The sequence below is a fragment of the Budorcas taxicolor genome, chromosome 1 (assembly GCF_023091745.1).
Source record: "Budorcas taxicolor isolate Tak-1 chromosome 1, Takin1.1, whole genome shotgun sequence".
NCBI lineage: Eukaryota > Metazoa > Chordata > Mammalia > Artiodactyla > Bovidae > Budorcas > Budorcas taxicolor.
Window position 1 is genome coordinate 64685278 of NC_068910.1, and position 19421 is coordinate 64704698.

A 19421-nucleotide genomic window follows, 5' to 3' on the forward strand; every position below is an offset into this window, starting at 1 on the left:
ATGGGGCACCTCTGGATGTGGGCGGCACCATCGTGTTTACTCTCGAGTGGATCCGGGTATATCGGGGAACTTCTTGATTTGCACCAAGGGTGTGAAGGACCCTTTCGAAGTTCCAGAGGTGAGGTGTGATCAGCCTCGAGACGCCTCAGCGGAAATGGGCCTCATCTCGCCTGGAGGGGAGAACCTCCTGAATTTTCTCGAGTTGCGGCAGTTCTTCTCGAGTTACGACGGGGACCTCAGGGACCCGCTCTGGAGGCTTCAGGGAAGGCCATTCCCCATGCGAGTTGCTAGGGGCCATCTCGGGATTCCTCTCCCGTCCATGCCGGGGCCTAAGACCTTGTGTGGAGTCGGGGCCGGAACCTGAGGATTCCTCTCCAGTGTTGCCATGAATCTTGGGGTGCTTCTGAGTCTCCCCAGGGGAGTCAGGCCTCGTCTCGAGCGGGGGCATGCACGTGCGCTTTCCTCCCGAGCTGCAGCAGTAGTGTCACGCTTCCTGTCACGTGGATGAAGGGATCTGTGGCTTTCCCTCGAGGCTTTCCCACGAGGCTTTCCCACGAGGCTTTCCCACAGGGCTGTGCCACGTGCCACCTTGGTGTGAGTCGATCATCGGAGTGAACGGCGAGCCGGGGAAGGGAAAAGAGGTTCCACTGGAAAGGACTGAGACATCTGGGGGACTCTTGGAATGGTGGCACGACCCTGGAGTTCGTCTCGCCGTTCCTGTTGAGAGGGCCTCCTCTTGAGATGCGACGGGAACGCCGGGAAATCTTTCCCGACAAAGCAGGGAAAGGATCCCTCATCTCGAGCTACGAGGCGGAAACGGGGCTCCTCTGGATTTGGGCGGGACCCTCGTGTTTCCTCTCGAGAGAAGACGGGTATGTCGGGGAACTTCTTGATTTGCACCAAGGGTGTGAAGGACCCTTTCGAAGTACCAGAGGTGAGGTGTGATCAGCCTCGAGACGCCTCAGCGGAAATGGGCCTCATCTCGCCTGCAGAGGAAAACCTCCTGGATTTTCTCGAGTTGCGGCAGGTCTTCTCGAGCTACGACGGGACCTCAGAGACCCGCTCTGGTGGCCTCAGGAAAGGCCAGTCCACATGCGAGTTGCTAGGGGCCCTCTCGGGATTCCTCTCCCGTCCATGCCGGGGCCTAAGACCTTGTGTGGAGTCGGGGCCGGAACGTGAGGATTCCTCTCCAGTGTTGCCATGGATCTTGGGGTGCTTCTGAGTCTCCCCAGTTGATTCAGGCCTCATCTCGAGTGGGGGCATGCACGTGCGCTTTCCTCCCGAGCTGTAGCAGTAGTGTCACGATTCTTGTCACGTCGATCAAGGGATCTGTGGCTTTCCCTCAAAGCTTTCCCACGAGGCTTCCACTCAGGGCTGTGCCACCTGCCACCTTGGTGTGAGTCGATCCTCGGCGTGAAAGACGAGCCGGTGAAGGGAAAAGAGGTTCCTCTGGAATGGACTGAGACATCTGCGGAACTCTTGGAATGGTGGCACGACCCTGGAGTTCCTCTCGCCGTTCCTGTTGAGAGGGCCTCCTCTTGAGATGCGACGGGAAAGCCGGGAACTCTTTCCCGATTAACCAGGGAAAGGATCCCTCATCTCGAGCTATGAGGCGGAAACGGAGCACCTCTTGAAGTGGGCGGGACCCTCGTGTTTCCTCTCGAGTGGAGACGGGTATGTCGGGGAACTTCTTGATTTGCACCAAGGGTGTGAAGGACCCTTTCGAAGTTCCAGAGGTGTGGTGTGATCAGCCTCGAGACGCCTCAGCGGAAATGGGCCTCATCTCGCCTGGAGGGGAGAACCTCCTGGATTTTCTCTAGTTACGGCAGGTCTTCTTGAGTTACGACGGGGACCTCAGGGACCCGCTCTGGTGGCCTCAGGAAAGGCCAGTCCCCATGCGAGTTGCTAGGGGCCCTCTCAGGATTCCTCTCCCGTCCATGCCGGGGCCTAAGACTTTGTGTGGATTCGGGGCCTGAACCTGAGGATTCCTCTCCAGTGTTGCCATGGATCTTGGGGTGCCTCTGAGTCTCCCCAGGGGAGTCAGGCCTCGTCTCGAGTGGGGGCATGCACGTGCGCTTTCCTCCCGATCTGCAGCAGTAGTGTCACGCTTGCTGTCTAGTGGATCAAGGGATCTGTGTCTTTCCCTCGAGGCTTTCCCTCGAGGCTTTCCCACGACGCTTTCCCACAGGGCCGTGCCACGTGCCACCTTGGTGTGAGTCGATCCTCGGCGTGAAAGACAAGCCGGTGAAGGGAAAAGAGGTTCCTCTGGAATGGACTGAGACATCTGGGGGACTCTTGGAATGGTGGCACGACCCTGGAGTTCCTCTCGCCGTTCCTGTTGAGAGGGCCTCCTCTTGAGATGCGACAGGAATGCCGGGAATTCTTTCCTGACGAAGCAGGGAAAGGATCCCTCATCTCGAGCTACGAGGCGAAAACGGGGCTCCTCTGGATGTGGGCGGGACCCTCGTGTTTCCTCTCGAGTGGAGACGGGTATGTCGGGGAACTTATTGAGTTGCATCAAGGGTGTGAAGGACCCTTTCGAAGTGCCAGAGGTGAGGTGTGATTAGCCTCGAGACGCCGCAGCAGAAATGGGCCTCATCTCGCCTGGAGGGCAGAACCTCCTGGATTGTCTCGAGTTGCGGCAGGTCTTCTCGAGTTACGACCGGGACCGCAGGGACCCGCTCTGGTGGCCTCAGGAAAGGCCAGTCCCCATGCGAGTTGCTAGGAGCCAACTCGGGATTCCTCTCCCGTCGATGCCGGGGCCGAAGACCTTGTGTGGAGTCGGGACCGGAACCTGAGGATTCCTCTCCAGTGTTGACCTCGATCTTGGGGTGACCCTGAGTCTCCCCAGGGGAGTCAGGCCTCGTCTCGAGTGGGGGCATGCACGTGCGCTTTCCTCCCGAGCTGCAGCAGTAGTGTTAAGCTTCCTGGCACGTAGATCAAGGGATCTGTGGCTTTCCCTCGAGGCTTCCCCACGAGGCTTTCCCACAGGTCTGTGCCACGTGCCAACTTGGTGTGAGTCGATCCTCGGCGTGAAAGACGAGCCGGCTAAGGGAAAAGAGGTTCCTCTGGAATGGACTGAGACATCTGGGGGACTCTTGGAATGGTGGCACGACCCTGGAGTTCCTCTCGCCGTTCCTGTTGAGACGGCCTCCTCTTGAGTTGCGACGGGAACGCCGGGAACTCTTTCCCGACGAAGCAGGGAAAGGATCCCTCATCTCGAGCTACGAGGCGGAAACGGGGCTCCTCTGGATGTGGGCGGCACCCTCGTGTTTCCTCTCGAGTGGAGCAGGGTATATCGGGGAACTTCTTGAAATGCACCAAGGGTATGAGGACCCTTTCGAAGTTCCAGAGGTGAGGTGTGATCAGCCTCGAGACGCCTCAGCGGAAATGGGTCTCATCTCGCCTGGAGGGGAAAACCTCCTGGATTTTCTCGAGTTGCGGCAGGTCTTCTCGACTTACGACGGGGACCTCAGGGACCCTCTCTGGTGGCCTCAGGAAAGGCCAGTCCCCATGCGAGTTGCTAGGGGCCATATCGGGATTCCTCTCCCATCGATGTCGGGGCATAAGACCTTGTGTAGAGTCAGGGCCGGAACCTGAGGATTCCTCTCCAGTGTTGCCATGGATCTTGGGGTGCTTCTGAGTCTCCCCATGTGAGTCAGGCCTCGTCTCGAGTGGGGCCATGCACGTGCGCTTTCCTCCCGAGCTGCAGCAGTAGTGTCACGCTTCCTGTCACGTGGATCAAGGGATCTGTGGCTTACCCTCGAGGGTTTCCCTCGAGGCTTTCCCACGAGGCTTTCCCACAGGGCTGTGCCACCTGCCACCTTGGTGTGAGTCGATCCTCGGCGTGAAAGACGAGCCGGTGAAGGGAAAAAAGTTTCCTCTGGAATGGACTGAGACATCTGTGGGACTCTTGGAATGGTGGCACGACCCTGGAGTTCCTCTCGCCGTTCCTGTTGAGAGGGCCTCCTCTTGAGATGCGACGGGAATGCCGGGAACTCTTTCCCGAGGAAGCAGGGAAAGGATCCCTCATCTCGATCTACGAGGCGGAAACGGGGCTCCTCTGGATGTGGGCGGCACCCTCGTGTTTCCTCTCGAGTGGAGCCGTGTATATCGGGGAACTTCTTGATTTGCACCAAGGGTGTGAAGGACCCTTTCGAAGTTCCAGAGGTGAGGTGTGATCAGCCTCGAGACGCCTCAGCAGAAATGGGCCTCATCTCGCCTGGAGGGGAGAACCTCCTGGATTTTCTCGAGTTGCGGCAGGTCTTCTCGAGTTACGACGGGAACCTCAGGGACCCGCTGTGGTGGCCTCAGGAAAGGCCAGTCCCCATGCGAGGTTCTAGGGGCCATCTCGGGATTCCTCTCCCGTCGATGCCGGGGCCTTAGACCTTGTGTGGAGTCAGGGCCGGAACCTGAGGATTCCTCTCCAGTGTTGCCATGGAACTTGGGGGGCTTCTGAGTCTCCCCAGGGGAGTCAGGCCTCGTCTCGAGTGGGGGCATGCACGAGCGCTTTCCTCCCGAGCTGCAGCAGTAGTGTCACGCTTCCTGTCACGTGGATCAAGGGATCTGTGGCTTTCCCTCGAGGCTTTCCCACGAGGCTTTCCCACAGGGCTGTGCCACGTGCCACCTTGGTGTGAGTCGATCCTCAGCGTGAAAGACGAGGCGGTGAAGGGAAAAGCGGTTCCTCTGGAATGGACTGAGACATCTGGGGGACTCTTGGAATGGTGGCACGACCCTGGAGTTCCTCTCGCCGTTCCTGTTGAGACGGCCTCCTCTTGAGTTTCGACGGGAACGCCGGGAACTCTTTCCCGACGAAGCAGGGAAAGGATCCCTCATCTCGAGCTACGAGGCGGAAACGGGGCTCCTCTGGATGTGGGCGGCACCCTCGTGTTTCCTCTCGAGTGGAGCCGGGTATATCGGGGAACATCTTGAAATGCACCAAGGGTGTGAAGGACCCTTTCGAAGTTCCAGAGGTGAGGTGTGATCAGCCTCGAGACACCTCAGGGGAAATGGGCCTCATCTCGCCTGGAGGGGACAACCTCCTGGATTTTCTCGAGTTGCGGCAGGTCTTCTCGAGTTAAGACGGGGACCTCAGGGACCCGCTCTGGTGGCCTCAGGAAAGTCCAGTCCCCATGCGAGTTGCTAGGGGCCATCTCGGGATTCCTCTCCCGTCAATGCCGGGGCCTTAGACCTTGTGTGGAGTCAGGGCCGGAACCTGAGGATTCCTCTCCAGTGTTGCCATGTATCTTGGGGTGCTTCTGAGTCTCCCCAGGGGAGTCAGGCCTCGGCTCGTGTGGGGGCATGCACGTGCGCTTTCCTCCCGAGCTGCAGCAGGAGTGTCACGCTTCCTGTCACGTGGATCAAGGGATCTGTGGCTTTCCCTCGAGGCTTTCCCTCGAGTCTTTCCCACGAGGCTTTCCCACAGGGCTGTGCCACGTGCCACCTTGGTGTGAGTCGATCCCCGGCGTGAAAGACGAGCCGTTGAAGGGAAAAGAGGTTCCTCTGGAATGGACTGAGACATCTGTGCGACTCTTGGTATGGTGGCACGACCCTGGAGTTCCTCTCGCCGTTCCTGTTGAGAGGGCCTCCTCTTGAGATGCGACGGGAATGCCGGGAACTCTTTCCCGACGAAGCAGGGAAAGGATCCCTCATCTCGAGCTACGAGGTGGAAATGGGGCACGTCTGGATGTGGGCGGCACCCTCGTGTTTCCTCTCGAGTGGAGCCGGGTATATCGGGGAACTTCTTGATTTGCACAAAGTGTGTGAAAGACCCTTTCGAAGTTCCAGAGGTGAGGTGTGATCAGCCTCGAGACGCCTCAGCGGAAATGGGCCTCATCTCGCCTGGAGGGGAGAACCTCCTGGATTTTCTCGAGTTGCGGCAGGTCTTCTCGAGTTACGACGGGGACCTCAGGGACCCGCTCTGGTGGCCTCAGGAAAGGCCAGTCCCCATGCGAGGTTCTAGGGGCCATCTCGGGATTCCTCTCCCGTCGATGCCGGGGCCTTAGACCTTGTGTGGAGTCAGGGCCGGAACCTGAGGATTCCTCTCCAGTGTTGCCATGGATCTTGGGGTGCTTCTGAGTCTCCCCAGGGGAGTCAGGCCTCGTCTCGAGTGGGGGCATGCACGAGCGCTTTCCTCCCGAGCTGCAGCAGTACTGTCACGCTTCCTGTCACGTGGATCAAGGGATCTGTGGCTTTCCCTCGAGGCTTTCCCACGAGGCTTTCCCACAGGGCTGTGCCACCTGCCACCTTGGTGTGAGTCGATCCTCGGCGTGAAAGACGAGCCGGTGAAGGGAAAAAAGTTTCCTCTGGAATGGACTGAGACATCTGTGGGACTCTTGGAATGGTGGCACGACCCTGGAGTTCCTCTCGCCGTTCCTGTTGAGAGGGCCTCCTCTTGAGATGCGACGGGAATGCCGGGAACTCTTTCCCGAGGAAGCAGGGAAAGGATCCCTCATCTCGATCTACGAGGCGGAAACGGGGCTCCTCTGGATGTGGGCGGCACCCTCGTGTTTCCTCTCGAGTGGAGCCGTGTATATCGGGGAACTTCTTGATTTGCACCAAGGGTGTGAAGGACCCTTTCGAAGTTCCAGAGGTGAGGTGTGATCAGCCTCGAGACGCCTCAGCAGAAATGGGCCTCATCTCGCCTGGAGGGGAGAACCTCCTGGATTTTCTCGAGTTGCGGCAGGTCTTCTCGAGTTACGACGGGAACCTCAGGGACCCGCTGTGGTGGCCTCAGGAAAGGCCAGTCCCCATGCGAGTTGCTAGGGGCCATCTCGGGATTCCTCTCCCGTCGATGCCGGGGCCTTAGACCTTGTGTGGAGTCAGGGCCGGAACCTGAGGATTCCTCTCCAGTGTTGCCATGGATCTTGGGGTGCTTCTCAGTCTCCCCAGGTGAGTCAGGCCTCGTCTCGAGTGGGGTCATACACGTGTGCTTTCCTCCCGAGCTGCAGCAGGAGTGTCACGCTTCCTGTCACGTGGATCAACGGATCTGTGGCTTACCCTCGAGGATTTCCCTCGAGGCTTTCCCACGAGGCATTCCCACAGGGCTGTGCCACGTGCCACCTTGGTGTGAGTCGATCCTCGGCGTGAAAGACGAGCCGGTGAAGGGAAAAAAGATTCCTCTGGAATGGACAGAGACATCTGTGGGACTCTTGGAATGGTGGCACGACCCTGGAGTTCCTCTCGCCGTTCCTGTTGAGAGGGCCTCCTCTTGAGATGCGACGGGAATGCCGGGAACTCTTTCCCGACGAAGCAGGGAAAGGATCCCTCATCTCGAGCTACGAGGTGGAAATGGGGCACCTCTGGATGTGGGCGGCACCATCGTGTTTACTCTCGAGTGGATCCGGGTATATCGGGGAACTTCTTGATTTGCACCAAGGGTGTGAAGGACCCTTTCGAAGTTCCAGAGGTGAGGTGTGATCAGCCTCGAGACGCCTCAGCGGAAATGGGCCTCATCTCGCCTGGAGGGGAGAACCTCCTGGATTTTCTCGAGTTGCGGCAGATCTTCTCGAGTTACGACGGGGACCTCAGGGACCCGCTCTGGTGGCCTCAGGAAAGGCCAGTCCCCAGGCGAGTTGCTAGGGGCCATCTCGGGATACCTCTCCCGTTCATGCCGGGGCCTAAGACCTTGTGTGGAGTCAGGGCCGGAACCTGAGGATTCCTCTCCAGTGTTGCCATGGATCTTGGGGTGCTTCTGAGTCTCCCCAGGGGAGTCAGGCCTCGTCTCGAGTGGGGGCATGCAAGAGCGCTTTCCTCCCGAGCTGCAGCATTAGTGTCACGCTTCCTGTCACGTGGATCAAGGGATCTGTGGCTTTCCCTCGAGGCTTTCCCTAGAGTCTTTCCCACGAGGCTTTCCCACAGGGCTGTGCCACGTGCCACCTTGGTGTGAGTCGATCCTCAGCGTGAAAGACGGGCCGGTGAAGGGAAAAGAGGTTCCTCTGGAATGGACTGAGACATCTGGGGGACTCTTGGAATGGTGGCACGACCCTGGAGTTCCTCTCGCCGTTCCTGTTCAGAGGGCCTCCTCTTGAGATGCGACGGGAACGCCGGGAACTCTTTCCCGACGAAGCAGGGAAAGGATCCCTCATCTCGATCTACGAGGCGGAAACGGGGCTCCTCTGGATGTGGGCGGCACCCTCGTGTTTCCTCTCGAGTGGAGCGGTGTATATCGGGGAACTTCTTGATTTGCACCAAGGGTGTGAAGGACCCTTTCGAAGTTCCAGAGGTGAGGTGTGATCAGCCTCGAGACGCCTCAGCAGAAATGGGCCTCATCTCGCCTGGAGGGGAGAACCTCCTGGATTTTCTCGAGTTGCGGCAGGTCTTCTCGAGTTACGACGGGAACCTCAGGGACCCGCTGTGGTGGCCTCAGGAAAGGCCAGTCCCCATGCGAGTTGCTAGGGGCCATCTCGGGATTCCTCTCCCGTCGATGCCGGGGCCTTAGACCTTGTGTGGAGTCAGGGCCGGAACCTGAGGATTCCTCTCCAGTGTTGCCATGGATCTTGGGGTGCTTCTGAGTCTCCCCAGGGGAGTCAGGCCTCGTCTCGAGTGGGGGCATGCAAGAGCGCTTTCCTCCCGAGCTGCAGCATTAGTGTCACGCTTCCTGTCACGTGGATCAAGGGATCTGTGGCTTTCCCTCGAGGCTTTCCCTCGAGTCTTTCCCACGAGGCTTTCCCACAGGGCTGTGCCACGTGCCACCTTGGTGTGAGTCGATCCCCGGCGTGAAAGACCAGCCGTTGAAGGGAAAAGAGGTTCCTCTGGAATGGACTGAGACATCTGTGCGACTCTTGGTATGGTGGCACGACCCTGGAGTTCCTCTCGCCGTTCCTGTTGAGAGGGCCTCCTCTTGAGATGCGACGGGAATGCCGGGAACTCTTTCCCGAAGAAGCAGGGAAAGGATCCCTCATCTCGAGCTACGAGGTGGAAATGGGGCACGTCTGGATGTGGGCGGCACCCTCGTGTTTCCTCTCGAGTGGAGCCGGGTATATCGGGGAACTTCTTGATTTGCACAAAGTGTGTAAAGGACCCTTTCGAAGTTCCAGAGGTGAGGTGTGATCAACCTCGAGACGCCTCAGCGGAAATGGGCCTCATCTCGCCTGGAGGGGAGAACCTCCTGGATTTTCTCGAGTTGCGGCAGGTCATCTCGAGTGACGACGGGGACCTCAGGGACCCGCTCTGGTGGCCTCAGGAAAGGCCTGTCCCCATGCGAGGTTCTAGGGGCCATCTCGGGATTCCTCTCCCGTCGATGCCGGGGCCTTAGACCTTGTGTGGATTCAGGGCCGGAACCTGAGGATTCCTCTCCAGTGTTGCCATGGATCTTGGGGTGCTTCTGAGTCTCCCCAGGGGAGTCAGGCCTCGTCTCGAGTGGGGGCATGCACGTGCGCTTTCCTCCCGAGCTGCTGCAGTACTGTCACGCTTCCTGTCACGTGGATCAAGGGATCTGTGGCTTTCCCTCCAGGCTTTCCCTCGAGGCTTTCCCACGAGGCTTTCCCACAGGGCTGTGCCACGTTCCACCTTGGTGTGAGTCGATCCTCAGCGTGAAAGACGAGCCAGTGGAGGGAAAAGAGGTTCCTCTGGAATGGACTGAGACATCTGTGCGACTCTTGGTATGGTGGCACGACCCTGGAGTTCCTCTCGCTGTTCCTGTTGAGAGGGCCTCCTCTTGAGATGCGACGGGAACGCCGGGAACTCTTTCCCGACGAAGCAGGGAAAGGATCCCTCATCTCGAGCTACGAGGCGGAAACGGGGCTCCTCTGGATGTGGGCGGCACCCTCGTGTTTCCTCTCGAGTGGAGCCGGGTATATCGGGGAACTTCTTGATTTGCACCAAGGGTGTGAAGGACCCTTTCGAAGTTCCAGAGGTGAGGTATGATCAGCCTCGAGACGCTTCAGCGGAAATGGGCCTCATCTCGCCTGGAGGGGAGAACCTCCTGGATTTTCTCGAGTTGCGGCAGGTCTTCCGGAGTTTCGACGGGGACCTCAGGGACCCGCTCTGGTGGCCTCAGGAAAGGCCAGTCCCCATGCGAGGTGCTAGGGGCCATCTCGGGATTCCTCTCCCGTCGATGCCGGGGCCTTAGACCTTGTGTGGAGTCAGGGCCGGAACCTGAGGATTCCTCTCCATTGTTGCCATGGATCTTGGGGTGCTTCTGAGTCTCCCCAGGGGAGTCAGGCCTCGTCTCGAGTGGGGGCATGCACGTGCGCTTTGCTCCCGAGCTGCAGCAGTAGTGTCACGCTTCCTGTCACGTGGATCAAGGGATCTGTGGCATTCCCTCGAGGCTTTCCCACGAGGCTTTCCCACAGGGCTGTGCCACGTGCCACCTCGGTGTGAGTCGATCCTCAGCGTGAAAGACGAGCCGGTGAAGGGAAAAGAGGTTCCTCTGGAATGGACTGAGACATCTGTGGGACTCTTGGAATGGTGGCACGACCCTGGAGTTCCTCTCGCCGTTCCTGTTCAGAGGGCCTCCTCTTGAGATGCGACAGGAACGCCGGGAACTCTTTCCCGACGAAGCAGGAAAGGATCCCTCATCTCGAGCTACGAGGCGAAAACGGGGCTCCTCTGGATGTGGGCGGCACCCTCGTGTTTCCTCTCGAGTGGAGCCGGGTATATGGGGTAAATTCTTGATTTGCACCAAGGGTGTGAAGGACCCTTTCGAAGTTCCAGAGGTGAGGTGTGATCAGCCTCGAGACGCCTCAGCGGAAATGGGCCTCATCTCGCCTGGAGGGGAGAACCTCCTGGATTTTCTCGAGTTGCGGCAGGTCTTCTCGAGTTACGACGGGGACCTCAGGGACCCGCTCTGGTGGCCTCAGGACAGGCCAGTCCCCATGCGAGTTGCTAGGGGCCATCTCGGGATTCCTCTCCCGTCGATGGCAGGGCCTAAGACCTTGTGTGGAGTCAGGGCCGGAACCTGAGGATTCCTCTCCAGTGTTGCCATGGACCTTGGGGTGCTTCTGGGTCTCCCCAGGTGAGTCAGGCCTCGTCTCGAGTGGGGCCATGCACGTGCGCTTTCCTCCCGAGCTGCAGCAGTAGTGTCACGCTTCCTGTCACGTGGATCAAGGGATCTGTGGCTTGCAATGGAGGCTTTCCCTCAAGGCTTTCCCACGAGGCTTTCCCACAGGGCTGTGCCACGTGCCAGCTTGGTGTGAGTCGATCCTCAGCGTGAAAGACAAGCCGGTGAAGGGAAAAGAGGTTCCTCTGGAATGGACTGAGACATCTGCGGGACTCTTGGAATGGTGGCACGACCCTGGAGTTCCTCTCGCCGTTCCTGTTGAGAGGGCCTCCTCTTGAGATGCGACGGGAACGCCGGGAACTCTTTCCCGACGGAGCAGGGAAAGGATCCCTCATCTCGAGCTACGAGGCGGAAACGGGGCTCCTCTGGATGTGTGCGGCACCCTCGTGTTACCTCTCGAGTGGAGCCGGGTATATTGGGGAACTTCTTGATTTGCACCAACGGTGTGAAGGACCCTTTCGAAGTTGCAGAGGTGAGGTGTGATCAGCCTCGAGACGCCTCAGCGGAAATGGGCCTCATCTCGCCTGGAGGGGAGAACCTCCTGGATTTTCTCGAGTTGCGGCAGGTCTTCTCGAATTACGACGGGGACCTCACGGACCCGCTCTGGTGGCCTCAGTAAAGGCCAGTCCCCATGCGAGTTGCTAGGGGCCATCTCGGGATTCCTCTCCCGTCGATGTCAGGGCCTAAGACCTTGTGTGGAGTCAGGGCCGGAACCTGAGGATTCCTCTCCAGTGTTGCCATGGATCTTGGGGTACTTCTGAGTCTCCCCAGGTGAGTCAGGCCTCGTCTGGTGTGGGGCCATGCACGTGCGCTTTCCTCCCGAGCTGCAGCAGTAGTGTCACGCTTCCTGTCACGTGGATCAAGGGATCTGTGGCTTACCCTCGAGGCTTTCCCACGAGGCTTTCCCTCGAGGCTTTCCCACAGGGCTGTGCCATGTGCCACCTTGGTGTGAGTCGATCCTCGGCGTGAAAGACGAGCCGGTGAAGGGAAAAGAGGTTCCTCTGTAATGGACTGAGACATCTGGGGGACTCTTGGAATGGTGGCATGACCCTGGAGTTCCTCTCGCCGTTCCTGTTGAGAGGGCCTCCACTTGAGATGCGACGGGAACGCCGGGAACTCTTTCCCGACGAAGCAGGGAAAGGATCCCTCATCTCGAGCTCCGAGGCGGAAACGGGGCTCCTATGGATGTGGGCGGCACCCTCGTGTTTCCTCTCGAGTGGAGCCGGGTATATCGGGGAACTTCTTGATTTGCACCAAGGGTGTGAAGGACCCTTTCGACGTTCCAGAGGTTAGGTGTGATCAGCCTCGAGACACCTCAGTGAAAATGGGCGTCATCTCGCCTTGAGGGGAGAACCTCCTGGATTTTCTCGAGTTGCGGCAGGTCTTCGCGAGTTACGACGGGGACCTCCGGGACGCTGTCTGGTGGCCTCAGGAAAGGCCAGTCCCCAGGCGAGTTGCTAGGGGCCATCTCGGGATGCCTCTCCCGTCGATGCCGGGGCCTAAGACCTTGTGTGGAGTCAGGGCCGGAACCTGAGGATTCCTCTCCAGTGTTGCCATGGATCTTGGGGTGCTTCTGAGTCTCCCCAGGGGAATCAGGCCTCGTCTCGAGAGGGGGCATGCACGTGCGCTTTCCTCCCGAGCTGCAGCAGTACTGTCACGCTTCCTGTCACGTGGATCAAGGGATCTGTGGCTTACCCGCGAGGCTTTCCCTCGAGGCTTTCAATCGAGTCTTTCCCTCGAGGCTTTCCCACGAGGCTTTCCCACATGGCTGTGCCACGTTCCACCTTGGTGTGAGTCGATCCTCGGCTTGAAAGACGAGCCGGTGAAGGGAAAAAAGATTCCTCTGGAATGCACTGAGACATCTGTGGGACTCTTGGAATGGTGGCACGACCCTGGAGTTCCTCTCGCCGTTTCTGTTTAGAGGGCCTCCACTTGAGATGCGACGGGAACGCCGGGAACTCTTTCCCGACGAAGCAGGGAAAGGATCCCTCATCTCGAGCTACGAGGCGGAAACGGGGCTCCTCTGGATGTGGGCGGCACCCTCGTGTTTCCTCTCGAGTGGAGCCTGGTATATCGGGGAACTTCTTGATTTGCACCAAGGGTGTGAAAGACCGTTTCGAAGTTCCAGAGGTGAGGTGTGATCAGCCTCGAGACGCCTCAGCAGAAATGGGCGTCATCTCGCCTGGAGGGGAGAACCTCCTGGATTTTCTCGAGTTGTGGCAGGTCTTCTCGAGTTACAACGGGGACCTCATGGACCCGCTCTGGTGGCCTCAGGAAATGCCAGTCTGCAGGCGAGTTGCTAGGGGCCATCTCGGGATTCCTGTCCCGTCGATGCCGGGGCCTAAGACCTTGTGCGGTGTCAGGCCGGAACCTGAGGATTCCTCTCCAGGGTTGCCATGGATCTTGGGGTGCTTCTGAGTCTCCCCAGGGGAGTCAGGCCTCGTCTCGAGTGGGGGCATCCCCGTGCGCTTTCCTCCCGAGCTGCAGCAATACTGTCACGCTTCCTGTCACGTAGATCAAGGGATCTGTGGCTTACCATCGAGGCTTTCCCTCTAGGCTTTCCCACGAGGCTTTCCCTCGAGGCTTTCCCACAGGGCTGTGCCATGTGCCACCTTGGTGTGAGTCAATCCTCGGCGTGAAAGACGAGCCGGTGAAGGGAAAAGAGGTTCCTCTGGAATGGACTGAGAAATCTGGGGGACTCTTGGAATGGTGGCACGACCCTGGAGTTCCTCTCGCCGTTCCTGTTGAGAGGGCCTCCTCTTGAGATGCGACGGGAACGCCGGGAACTCTTTCCCGACGAAGCAGGGAAAGGATCCCTCATCTCGAGCTCCGAGGCGGAAACGGGTCTCCTCTGGATGTGGGCGGCACCCTCGTGTTTCCTCTCGAGTGGAGCCGGGTATATCGGGGAACTTCATGATTTGCACCAAGGGTGTGAAGGACCCTTTCGACGTTCCAGAGGTGAGGTGTGATCAGCCTCGAGACGCCTCAGCGGAAATCGGCCTCATCTCGCCTGGAGGGGAGAACCTCCTGGATTTTCTCGAGTTGCGGCAGGTCTTCTCGAGTTACGACGGGGACCTCATGGACCCGCTCTGGTGGCCTCAGGAAAGACCAGTCCCCATGCGGGTTGCTAGGGGCCATCTCGGGATTCCTCTCCCGACGATGCCGGGGCCTAAGACCTTGTGTGGAGTCGGGGCCGGAACCTGAGGATTCCTCTCCAGTGTTGACATGGATCTTGGGGTGCCTCTGAGTCTCCCCAGGGTAATCAGGCCTCCTCTCGAGTCGGGGCATGCACGTGCGATTTGCTCCCGAAATGCAGCTGTAGGGTAACGCTTCCTGGCACGTGGATCAAGGGATCTGTGGCTTTTCCTCGAGGCTTTCCCTCCAGGCTTTCCCACGAGGCTTTCCCACAGGGCTGTGCCACGTGCCACCTTGGTGTCAGTCGATCCTCGGCATGAAAGCCGAGCCAGTGAAGGGAAAAGAGGTTCCTCTGGAATGGACTGAGACATCTGGGGGACTCTTGGAATGGTGGCACGCCCCAGGAGTTCCTCTCGCCGTTCCTGTTGAGAGGGCCTCCTCTTGAGATGCGACGGGAACGCCGGGAATTCTTTCCCGAAGATGCAGGGAAAGGATCCCTCATCTCGACCTACGAGGCGGAAACGGGGCTCCTCTGGATGTGGGCGGGACCCTCGAGTTTCCTCTCGGTGGAGACGGGTATGTCGGGGAACTTCTTGAGTTGCACCAAGGCTGTGAAGGATTCTTTCGAATTTCCAGAGGTGAGGTGTGATTAGCCTCGAAACGCCGCAGCGGAAATGGGCCTCATCTCGCCTGGAGGGGAGAACCTCCTGGATTTTCTCGAGTTGTGGCAGGTCTTCTCGAGTTACGACGGGTACCTCAGGGACCCGCTCTTGTGGCCTCAGGAAAGGCCAGTCCCCATGCGAGTTGCAAGGGGCCATCTCGGGATTCCTCTCCCGTCGATGCCGGGGCCTAAGACCTAGTGTGGAGTCGGGGCCGGAACCTGAGGATTCCTCTCCAGTGTTGACATGGATCTTGGGGTGCCTCTGAGTCTCCTCAGGGGAATCAGGCCTCGTCTCGTGTGGGGGCATGCACGTGCGCTTTCCTCCCGAGCTGCAGCAGTAGTGTCACGCTTCCTGGCACGTGGATCAAGGGATCTGTGGCTTTCCCTCGAGGGTTTCCCTCGAAGATTTCCCTCGAGGTTTACCCACAGGGCTGTGCCACCTGCCACCTTTGTGTGAGTCGATCCTCGGCGAGAAACACGAGCCGGTGAAGGGAAAAGAGGTTCCTCTAGAATGGACTGAAACATCTGGGGACTCTTGGAATGGTGGCACGACCCTGGAGTTCCTCTCGCCGTTCCTGTTGAGAGGGCCTCCTCTTGAGATGCGAAGGGAACGCCGGGAACTCTTTACCGGCGAAGGAGGGAAAGGATCCCTCATCTCGAGTTATGAGGCGGAAACCGGGCTCCTCTGGATGTGGGCGGAACCCTCGTGTTTCCTCTCGAGTGGAGACGGGAATGTCGGGGAACTTCTTGGGTTGCAACAAGGGTGTGAAGGACACTTTCGAAGTTCCAGAGGTGAGGTGTGATTATCCTCGAGACGCCGCAGCGGAAATGGGCCTCATCTCGCCTGGAGGGGAGAACCTCCTGGATTTTCTCGAGTTGCGGCAGGTCTTCTCGAGTTACGACTGGGACCTCAGGGACCCGCTCTGGTGGCCTCAGGAAAGGCCAGTCCCCTAGCGAGTTGCTACGGGCCATCTCGGGATTCCTCTCCCGTCCATGCCGTGGCCTAAGACCTTGTGTGGAGTCGGGGCCGGAACCTGAGGATTCCTCTCCAGTGTTGCCATGGATCTTGGGGTGCCTCTGAGTCTCCCCAGGGGAGTCAGGCCTCGTCTCGAGTTGGGGCATGCACGTGCGCTTTCCTCCCGAGCTGCAGCAGTAGTGCCACGCTTCCTGACACGAGGATCAAGGGATCTGTGGCTTGCCCTCGAGGCTTTCCATCTAGGCTTTCCCACGAGGCTTTCCCACAGGGCTGTGCCACGTGCCACCTTGGTGTGAGTCGATCCTCGGCGTGAAAGACGAGCCCGTGAAGGGAAAAGAGGTTCCTCTGGAATGGACTGAGTAAACTGGGGAACTCTTGGAATGGTGGTACGACCCTGGAGTACCTCTCGCCGTTCCTGTTGAGAGGGCCTCCTCTTGAGATGCGACGGGAACGCCGGGAACTCTTTCCCGACGAAGCAGGCAAAGGATCCTCCATCTCGAGCTACGAGGCGGAAACGGGGCTCCTCTGGATGAGGGCAGGACCCTCGTGTTTCCTCTCGAGTGGAGACGGGTATGTCGGGAACTTCTTGATTTGCACCAAGGGTGTGAAGGACCCTTTTGAAGTTCCAGAGGTGAGGTGTGATCAGCCTCGAGACGCCTCGGCGGAAATGGGCCTCATCTCGCCTGGAGGGGAGTACCTCGTGGATTTTCTCGAGTTGCGGCACATCTTCTCGATTTACGACGAGTACCCCAGGGACCCGCTCTGGTGGCCTCAGGAAAGGCCAGTCCCCATGCGAGTTGCTAGCGGCCATCTCGGGATTCCTCTCCCGTCCATGCCGGGGCCTAAGTCCTTGTGTGGATTCGGGGCTGGAACCTGAGGATCCCTCTCCAGTGTTGCCATGGATCTTGGGGTGCTTCTGAGTCTCCCCAGGGGAGTCAGACCTCGTCTAGTTTCGGGGCATGCACGTGCGCTTTCCTCCCGAGCTGCAGCAGTAGTGTCACGCTTCCTGTCATGTGGATCAAGGGATCTGTGGCTTTCCCTAGAGGCTTTCCCTCGAGGCTTTCCCACGAGGCTTTCCCACAGGGCTGTGCCGTGTGCCACCTTGGTGTGAGTCGATCCTCGCCTTGACCGACGAGTCGGTGAATGGAAAAGAGATTCCTCTGGAATGGAATGAGACATCTGGGGAACTCTTGGAATGGTGGCACGACCCTGGAGTTCCTCTCGCCGTTCCTGTTGAGAGGGCCTCCTCTTGAGAAGCGACGGGAAGGCAGGGAACTCTTTCCCGACGAAGCAGGTAAAGGAGTACTCATCTCGAGCTATGAGGTGGAAACGGGGCTCCTCTGGATGTGGCCGGGACCCTCGTGTTTCCTCTCGAGGGGAGACGGGTATGTCGGGGAACTTCTTGATTTGCATCAAGGGTGAGAAGGGCCCTTTCGAAGTTCCAGAGGTGAGGTGTGATCAGCCTCGAGACGCCTCAGTGGAAATGGGCCTCATCTCACCTGGAGGAGAGAACCTCCTGGATTCTCTCGAGTTGCGGTAGGTTTTCTGTAGTTACGACAGGGACCACAGGGACTCGTTCTGGTGGCCTCAGGAAAGGCCAGTCCCATGCGAGTTGCTAGGGGCCCTCTCGGGATTCCTCTCCCGTCCATGCCGGGGCCATAGACCTTGTGTGGAGTCGGGGCCGGAACCTGAGGATTCCTCTCCAGTGTTGACATGATTCTTGGGGTGCTTCTGAGTCTCCCCAGGGGAGTCAGGCCTCGTCTCGAGTGGGGGCATGCACGTGCGCTTTCCTCCCGAGCTGCAGAAGTAGTGTCACGCTTCCTGTCACGTGGATCAAGGGATCTGTGGCTTTCCCTCGAGGCTTTCCATCGAGGCTTTCCCACAGGGCTGTGCCGCGTGCCACCTTTGTGTGAGTCGTTCTTCAGCGTGAAAGGCGACCCGGCGAAGGGAAAAGAGGTTCCTCTAGAATGGACTGAGACATCTGGGGGACTCTTGGAATGGTGGCACGACCCTGGGGTTCCGCTCGCCGTTCCTGTTGAGAGGGCCTCCTCTTGAGATGCAACGGGAACCCCGGGAACTCTTTCCCGACGAAGGAGGGAAAGGATTCCTCATCTCGAGCTACGAGGCAGAAACAGGGCTCCTCTGGATGTGGGCGGGACCCTCGTGTTCCTCTCGAGTGGAGACGGGTATGTCGGGGAACTTCTTGAGTGGCAACAAGGGTGTGAAGGACTCTTTCGAATTTCCAGAGGTGAGGTGTGATCAGCCTCGAGACGCCTCAGCGGAAATGGGCCTCATCTCGCCTGGAGGGGAGAGCCTCCTGGATTTTCTCGAGTTGCAGCAGGTCTTCTCGAGTTACGACGGGGACCTCAGGGACCCGCTCTGGTGGCCTCAGGAAAGGCCAGTCCCCATGTGAGTTGCTAGGGGCAATCTCGGGATTCCTCTCCCGTAGATGCCGGGTTTTAAGACCTTGTGTGGAGTCGGGGCCGGAATCGGAGGATTCCTCTCCAGTGTTGCCATGGATCTTGGGGTGCTTCTGAGTCTCAGCAGGGGAATCAGGCCTCGTCTCGAGTGGGCGCATGCACGAGCGCTTTCCTGCCGGGCTGCAGCAGTAGTGTCACCCTTCCTGTCACGTGGATCAAGGGATCTGTGGCTTTCCCTCGAGGCTTTCCCTCGAGGCTTTCCCACGAGGCTTTCCCACAGGGCTGTGCCGCGAGCCACCTTAATGTGAGTCGTTCCTCGGCGTGAAAGACCAGCCGGTGAAGGGAAAAGAGGTTCCTCTGGAATGGACTGAGACATCTGGGGGACTCTTGGAATGGTGGCACGACCCTGGAGTTCCTCTCGCCGTTCCTGTTGAGAGCGCCTCCTCTTGAGATGCGATGGGATACCCGGGAACTCTTTCCCGACGAAGCAGGGAAAGGATCCCTCACCTAGAGCTACGAGGCGGAAACGGGGCTCCTCTGGATGTGGTCAGGAGCCTCGTGTTTCCTCTCGCGTTGAACGGGCATGTCGGGGAACTTCTTGATTTGCACCAAGGGTGTGAGGGACCCTTTCGAATTTCCAGAGGTGAGATGTTAACAGCCTCGAGACGCCTCAGCGGAAATGGGCCTCAACTCGCCTGGAGGGGAGAACCTCCTGGATTTTCTCGAGTTGCGGCAGGTCTTCTCGAGTTACGACGGGGACCTCAGGGACCCGCTCTGGTGCCCTCAGGAAAGGCCAATCAGCATGCGAGGTGATAGGGGCCATCTCGGGATTCCTCTCCCGTCGATGCCGGGCCATAAGACCGTGTGTGGAGTCGGGGCCGGAACCTGAGGATTCCTCTCCAGTGTTGACACGGATCTTGGGGTACTTCTTAGTCTCCCCAGGGGACTCAGGCCTCCTATCGAGTGGGGGCATGCACATACAATTTTCTCCCGAGCTGAGGCAGTAGTGGCACGCTTCCTGTCACGTGGATGAAGGGATCTGCGGCTCTCCCTCCAGGCTTTCCCTCGAGGCTTTCCCACAGGGCTGTGCCACGTGCCAACTTGGTGTGAGTCGATCCTCGGCGACAAAGCCGAGCCGGTGAAGGGAAAAGAGGTTCCTCTGGAATGGACTGAGACACCTGGGGGACTCTTGAAATGGTGGCACGACCGTGGAGTTCTTCTCGCCGT